The sequence below is a fragment of the Haplochromis burtoni genome, unplaced genomic scaffold (genome assembly GCF_018398535.1).
Source record: "Haplochromis burtoni strain Fernald_Lab_line unplaced genomic scaffold, NCSU_Asbu1 Contig_593, whole genome shotgun sequence".
Lineage (NCBI taxonomy): Eukaryota > Metazoa > Chordata > Actinopteri > Cichliformes > Cichlidae > Haplochromis > Haplochromis burtoni.
In genome coordinates, this window is record NW_024582954.1 from 243,191 (window position 1) to 251,155 (window position 7,965).

Here is a 7,965-nt window from a genome sequence, read left to right on the forward strand (position 1 = left end):
TGTGTGTGTGTGTGTGTGTGTGTGTGTGTGTGTGTGTGTGTGTGTGTGTGTGTGTGTGTGTGTGTGTGTGTGTGTGTGTGTGTGTGTATTAAACAGAGTCTGCTGGGTCTTTTTGTCATCACGGGTTTTCCAAGAAGCAGACTGAGGTGTGAAGGTGTTTCCTCTGCTTCTCTTACACACTTGCTAACATGAAGATAAAAATAGCAATCAACCAAGAGAATCGTGCTAATTGAAGACCTTAGCTCACAGCCATGCAGTGCAGATCCAACATACTGTAACTGCTACTACACAAGGGTTCCACCAATATGGGCTGCTAACCAGAAGTCAAATTGAATCATTTTAATGCCTAAAACAAACAAGGTCTAGGGCGTAGCACTGGTCTGACTTTACCCCCAGTGTATGAAAAAAACTGCCCATCTTTGTAAAACAGCTCCTATATTCATGAGCAGCATGTCCTTTAGGACAGAGACACTGAAAGTCACCTCAAGGCTACACCTTTTCCAGAGAGCTGCCTAAATGTTTAAAGAGCATGAAGCCTAAAAATGGAAAAAGTCTACTAAGATTCCACAACTCATTTAAAGGAGAGGCCTGCCAAAGGAAGCAAGAAGAACAAACACTGACAGGACAGAATGCTACCATGTAGCTCAGCATTATCTGAAAAACAACAACAACCCAAAACTGTTCTGGTCTGAAAGATAAGAGAAGTATTTTAATCTTAAATCACACTGAAAGCATAGACTGAAACAGACACATAATTAGACAACTCCAGCATGGCCTTGTAAATAACTGGTAGGGGGTGAACCTATTACTGCATATAAAGAGATGTCCAACGAGTGTATATTAGTGACAGTGCTGTGTTAAACATTTGCTACCAGTGTTGAATCTGCGTGGCACTTTTTCAAAATGCACCTGAAGATTTAACCCTGTGAAAAAATGTGTTTTTAATGTGTTTGGATGAGAGGGGAAACATCTTCAAAAAAACCTAAAAAGTAGTCCAGTTGCTTTAATGCAAGTTCATTTGAATTTTTAAGTGTTTAAGAAAGCATGCAGCAGCAGCTGGTTTGGCTTGCAATGTTAAAATCTACCAGTTATTCAGGCTTTTGTATATCCTGAGAGCTGCACTTAGTTTCTTTTGACTGGATTCAAGGACAGACTGAACTTGTTCTTGTCTAACTGTAGCAACTGAGGAAGTGCCTCCAATTACAGAGGATGTGCAGTGTATAATCATGTCATCATTAACATTCCCAATAAAATAAATCGAACCACGTACAGGTCCCTGTGGTTGTGTTTTATTTCACTTAAATATAGTTCATCGTTTCAGTTGCCTAACCTAATCGGTCTCCAGGTCTTCAAGTTCTGATTCTGCAAAAGTGAGGGGGGTTTTTTGTTTACATTTCATTTTCACTTAATTAATTTTGCTTTTGTTTGGTTGGATTTATGCACAAAAAAGAATTCACAGTTTACTCAGAAAGTCCTCATCAATTTTGTTGGTGTCTTCCATAGTCGTGAGTCTCTCCCCATCAATTATATAACTAATGATCTAAAAATAAAGAACACCAGGACAGTCAGCTTTGTGTTTCACTTATACTGAAGCCTCAGGTGCCCTTAATCTGTTTCAACAACACTATCCTCAGCGTGAAAGGCAGTGGTAAAATCATGTTGTTGCTTATTCAGATAGCTCAATACTCTGAAGCCTTTTTTCTTTGGAATGGTGAGCAGTGTCAAGTGCCTTGGATAAATCAATAAACCAGTACTACAAAACATGCTTTCCTAACCAAAGACTTAATTATACCACTGACCGCCTTTAAGTCTGCGGTACCAGTACGATGCTGTTTTCTTCTCACTTTAGTTCATTGCTTATCCTCTCTGGTTATTGGAGTTTAGGTATCTGCCATTTGCCCTTGACTGGGCATAGTATTCCTCCTAATATTATTATTGTTAGTAGTAGTAATCATAATGCTAATAATATCACTAATATTAGTAGTATCATTGTGTCATTTCAACATGCACTTTTAAAAAAACTCAGGAAATCTACAAATTTGGTGACCAGTGCACGATGCTGACCTTCGTGGTATACAGAGTGAAGTTTAGTTAAGTTCAGTTTTGCTCCTCTGTTCTTCAGACACTTGTTTACAGACAACAGATACCTTACCTTCCTTTTACACCTCAGCACAGGAATGATTAAGTGATTACAACACGTTGCCTTTGCTTTAAAGATGGCTGTCATTCTGTCTGTAAATGAGCAGAGAAATAAACAGGGGTACAGTGCATAAACACTCATCACTTAAAAAGCAGGACTTTTCTCCCCTGAAAACAATATCCAATCACACAGTCTGACAGTCTGTGATGTTAAAACACTTTGTACAGCAGCAACAATTATGACCACAGACACAAATGTGAAACAAAACCAGCATAAAAAAGTGATCGCCACAGTGATTCTGCTTTAGACACATGAATAGAGGCTGTAGCAGGAGACTGCTTCAACAGGATTGTTACCTGTTAAAGTTCAGGGTCTGGCTGCTTGGGTCAGCATGCACTCAGCTTTCACTCTGGGTTCTTGGCTAGCTTAGGATTAGCATGCTGCCTGTGCAAAGAACCAAAGTTGGGTTAGCAGCATAATGTGGTTGTTTGTGTTCTGGATGCAGCTAAAAAAATAAATGTTCATATCCACACTTTAAACTGTCACTTTTTTTCCCTGTGAAACGTGAACTGAAATCAGCCAATTGCAGCACGAGTGCAAGAACCAATAAGCAGGATCGATAGGCAGACAGGCTGACAATTCCAAGGAATTGGACTACTGGTTTTCTGTAAGAAGCGGTTCTCGATTCCCATCACAAACCATGCTGTTGTTTTGTTTACCTCTCATCATTTCAATACATCACTAGTTGAAGCTTTGCAGAAACAGTGCAAATATCTATCAAAATAATATTTTACAACGTCTTTTTATGGTTTATATCCAATTTATATTTTGGTGCTAAAGTTAGGTGCAAAAAGGAAGGTGATTACCTCCCTTAGAACAGTCACAGACCCCACCACATTAAACGGAGTCTGTGACTGCATACCCACTGCTTGTCAAAAGTCATACACTGAGTATATGCCTGCTCTAAGTTTTTATTTAGTGTGCTTGTTTTTGTCAGGAATCATGTACAAAAAAAACTTTGTGTCTGAAAAAGGTGTCAGTGCCAGCATTTGGCCTCAAACTAATCATCAGACCAAAAAGCACACTGCCATGACCTCCAAGCTACAGCTACACCTACCTCTAAGTCAGCCAACTATTTTCATAAGCCCTGCTTCACATGTTGTGTTAAGTCAGTGTGGCGGTTATATGGTTGTCAGCCAGTTCCCCCTTCACTCTCACACTTGCACGCGCACACACATACACATTGGCCAAGGCTCATTAAGCTCCTTCCCAAGCTCCTCATTTTGTCCCTAATTAGGGGAACCAATGGTTTTGCAGGATCTGGTCAACCTCTAAGTCACTCCAAGCAAAGATATCCTCCCCACAGTACTGTTGAGAAGCCATTAGAAACTTTCAGGACATTGGATGCTGACATGTTTCACCTTTAAAGCGCCTGTGTGACTAGCCTGTCATTGCTGACTGATTGCTGTGTATTTACTCCAAAACGCAATGGGTGTCACACAAAAAGTGATCTGTGGAGCTCCGAGGCAGCAGAAAGGCACAGTGTGTCTACGTCACACAGCTCTCTGTCTCTAGCTCGCCTTTAATGCATCTTCTATCGTCCCACAGACTGTCTCCTCGTCACCCATCTATTCATCTCCCCTCTCAATGGCTCCCTCTGTTCCCCTCGACTCACTATTTCCTCTTTATCCCTCTGATGTCACAAATTCAGATATGAGCTTCTCTGATAGAACACACACCCTTGGACACTGCAGCTTTGTTTGAAAAGACAGCGATCAGTGGATGCGAAGAACTAGGGAAGGGGAACAAGTCGACAGTGCGGTTATTTTCCAAAGCTGCAGGAGACTGTAAAATGCAGAAACAAAGGGAGACATGTAGGCTAAAAAAAACATGCATGAATGCTTCTGAAAAGGCCTGCGTTGTGTTGCTGCCTTGTCTCATCCCTGTGGCTCGGAGCCAGCCGTGCCTGCCAGGGCACTACTGTTGAGTCTATTTCTGTTATCTGCTCTCTTTCCCGCGAAGAAGAAACAGCTGACCGCTAATATCGCTACCTGGGAGGGGGTGCGACAAGACTTCTCAGACCTGGCGCTGTCTCAGAAATACATATGCTTACAAAGGATCACACACTTGGCTCTCGGCTGAGTTTTGTGGCACCCGTTGGGAGGATTTGTTGGCACAGTCGCATAAACACGTACTTGTCTTTCAATGACAAAACCAAAAGAAAAACACAGTCAGTGTTTGGACGGTCTAAACAACCATTTTGTTTCTTTTGTAGTTAAACTGTTTAGTAGAATTAATTCTGTGTTGACATATGACCCTCAATTCTGCTTCTTTGCCCCGGTAGTGTACGGACGCCTTTTCCTGTTAAAAGGTAGTTCTTCCTCTCCACAGTCACAAAGTGCTTGCTTTGTTACTAACCCTTTTTTTCTTCCAAATCTTGACAAACAGGGCACAACTAATAATGATTCTAACTGACCCATTTATAAAAAATCCAAAAAGTATATTTTGCTTTTATCCGACAGTTGTGGCTGTGGTTGGCAGTCATGATATAGACCTCCCAGGGTTATTAACCTGAACTAACAAATTTAAGTCATCTAAACATTTAACTTAAAAATCAAGAATAAGAAGAGGTCAAAATGTGTTAAAACAACAACCATGAGATTTTGGAGAATGCAACATGTCTTAAACAGAGATAGTGGCATGGGTTCAAAGTAAGGTTTGGTGAGCTTGGAGGGTGATCGGCTGAATTAAAGTCCCTGACAGTGATGGGGATTTTACATGTGTTAAATGCATCAATAAAGGAGAGCAGAGAGTTGAGTTTAAAATGATAATGCACAGACGACACTTGCAATCAGCGCGGCAAGGGTGTATTTAATATAATGTGACCTTTTCAAGCCTACTGTTTGCATCTGACCTGGAATGAATACGCAGCATCGGGCTTTTCAAAGCCAACAAGAATTTCATTATTTTGAGTTCCAATGGTGTTTTATTGCCTTAGGGCTTTTACACAATATCTTGTTGAACAGTTATTGATTCAAGCGCAGAAATGTTGATACAAATCTTTCATATTAATAACTGAGTTCTGATATTTTCATGGGTAGAAACAACATTTCAGTATAAAACATATGAAGGTGCAAAGCCTTCAAGAATTCCCAGTATCAACAGTTTTTTGGCTGTTTTTCAATAACGCCATTCAACCTTAGATCACTTGTTGAGATGCCAAACTTTTTTTAAAATTAAAATATACAGTGCAGTTTTTCAGGGACAGGGAACTTAAAGAGTGGGGGTTATATGTTCCCTGTTGTGTGGTTCATGACTTAAGTCTTATCCGAGGATGGGCTGTGTTTTAGAGCGCCCCCCATTAGTATGATGTGAAAAATTAACATGTCAGAGTTTAATATTTTGATATGCAGAGAAGAGCAATTATCTCTTTAACTATTTTTAAAGTAAAGGAAATCCAATGATAATGGTTATAATAATAATAATAATGCAATTTTGAAGTTTTACAGAAACAGCATCGACCATTCATGCTGCATATCCAAGACTGGACATTGCAGCAGTAGCAGAGATGAGGGAGGCTCCTTGCACCAGAAGGGGACAGTGAATGACAACCCATTTTGTTGGCAAATAGGACTGCTGGCGGTCAGTGAGTGATAGCAGGCTGACTGTCACAGAGATGGGCTCAAAGCGCTCATGTGCCTGCTCCGTCTCTGCTTTCACCTCTGCTAGAATTTCACCCTGCTTTATCATCACCTATTACTAAACACAGTTTGAGCACATATGTTGTGTTTTACTGCAAGTAAAATCCATAAAGCATAAAAAAGATTCATCATTATATCCAGGATTAAAATTGGCTCGAGGAAACAAATAGGCTAGATGATGTCAAAAAGGGGACGCAGATGATTAGACCGGTTGTGTCTTTATTCATACCATGATGTTAAAAGAACGCAGACTCCAGTAAGCACTGTGGATAGGTACAGGGGATTTGTTTTTGTTGGTTGTTTGAAAACATTAATGTCAAACTCAAATCAGAATAAGAGCGTGTAAATGTAACCCTCTCTCTCTGACAAAGCTTCACACTGCTTTGAAAATGCATAAGCTTTGTATTTCAGCTGGTGGTTATAATATCGCAGTATCTAGAAATGCATAAAAAAATAACACTGAGAATACGTGTTCAATAACGCGCGTGTGCAACGAGTCAAGTAAAGTTAAGCATATTTACAAAAAAAAATTAATTTTGCTGAGATTAATCGTCAGAATAAGAGTTGTCCTTACTCATTCTCGGAATTCCCTAAATGACGCTCTGGCTCCAGGTTAACCTCTGTGAATGAGCGACCAGTTGTTAAATTACACGGAGATAAGTGGCGGTTCCTCCCTAGAGGAACGCGCCTTCTTCCATCCTCTGGGGCTCACCAACTAGCTCAGACAGCGACTGTCCACAGCGGTGCGACTGACTGAGCGCAGCACGGTTGGGTGTGACTTGAGCATACAGCGCTACCCCCAACTACACTGGACAGTACAGGGGGTTGCAACACACAATAAATCTACAGGTATTTTGCGAGTTCGGTCATTTTTTTCTCTTTTATTGTGGCAACAAAAAAGGGGAAAAAACGCCTAATGTGAATTCACAAAACAAAACAAGAAGCGCACACACGTCGAAACTAGCTGTGCTGATGAAATATGTGTGCCTTAAACTTCATAGTTAGCAGCAAGAGTTATATTTTTTTAAAGGATAGAGAAAGATTTTACCTTGAGCAAGTTACCAGTCCTTCTGATGCATAATGACAATGGTCAGAGCTCGGTGCGTTCACGGGGATTCGACAATTCCAAAAGACGGTAAGTCCTAAGATAAGTCCACAAAACGTGTGATAATGAACGGAAATCTCTTCCTATAATGAGCCCAATACATGTGACATTACTAGGATGAAGAGGAGGTTAAAACTCAGACAGGAGTTCTGAATGTCTGCTAGTTCCGACTGCGCGCCCAATGCAAGAAACAGGTTCAAAAAATCCCGACTGCCGCTGTTATTTTCTTACATTGTTCCCACAGATAACATCCCCGCTCTTCATTAACTGTGAAAATAAAATCCTCTTTTTAAGACAGTAATATTTTATTTAGTTAAATTCCACAAATTCTATGATTTCCTCTGAGAAAAAGTTATTCTCCAAATCTGAAATTCTCTCTTGTCCGCAGATCGCGCAGCCTTCCAGGTGAATGAGATCGCTGAATGGAGCGGCGCATCAAAGAGGGCTCGCGCGTGTCTCGGGAACCGCCGTCCCCAGCTCGCGGCTCTGGAGCGTCCTTGCCTGCCTGTGTGTCCGCGCGCAGCAACAGCCGGATTCCTTATTTGGAAGCCCGGGGCTCGCGCTGCAGTCAATGGTTTGAAATTGTACCAACATGACTTCCAGGCAAGTGTTTCAAAATAAAATAGGTAAATAGACGCGAAAACGTTGATTGGAGTAATACACACACGTGTGTGTGCGCGCGCGTTGGTGATGGATGTTTCTGATGTATGTGTGTATGATATATGCATTCTTAAGTACACTCAAAAAACTAATTTACTTACTTTACTCAAAAAGTCACAATTATTTTCACATTCCCAAATTCCATTTTCAATACTGAAATCCCAAAACACATCTTGTTTCTGTTGCACACAAAAGCTGCACCTTTATTAAAAAATAAATAAATAAAAAATAAAAAAAATTAAATCCTACAATAAACTGAGGTTTCCCCATGGGAGTGCTTTTATATTGAAGGTAAGAGCATCCACTTTCCTGCCAGATTCTGTCTGTACTGTGTTCAAAGCTGAGGGGGAAGGGGGGGG

General features: G+C 40.7%; 1 protein-coding gene across 10 annotated transcripts in view; it reads right to left on the reverse strand.

The window, feature by feature from the left end:
- Positions 1–7,501, reverse strand: part of adgrb1a (adhesion G protein-coupled receptor B1a) — a 207,670-nt gene extending 200,169 nt beyond the window's left edge. For 6 of the 10 annotated variants that reach the window (XM_042214604.1, XM_005948362.3, XM_014329598.2 and 3 more), the window contains exon 1: positions 6,890–7,501. The gene's annotated coding sequence lies outside the window, so the exon portion shown is untranslated. The other 4 variants (XM_042214601.1, XM_005948359.3, XM_005948361.3 and 1 more) reach the window with 4 other exon arrangements.
- Between the last annotated feature and the right edge of the window lie 464 nt (positions 7,502–7,965).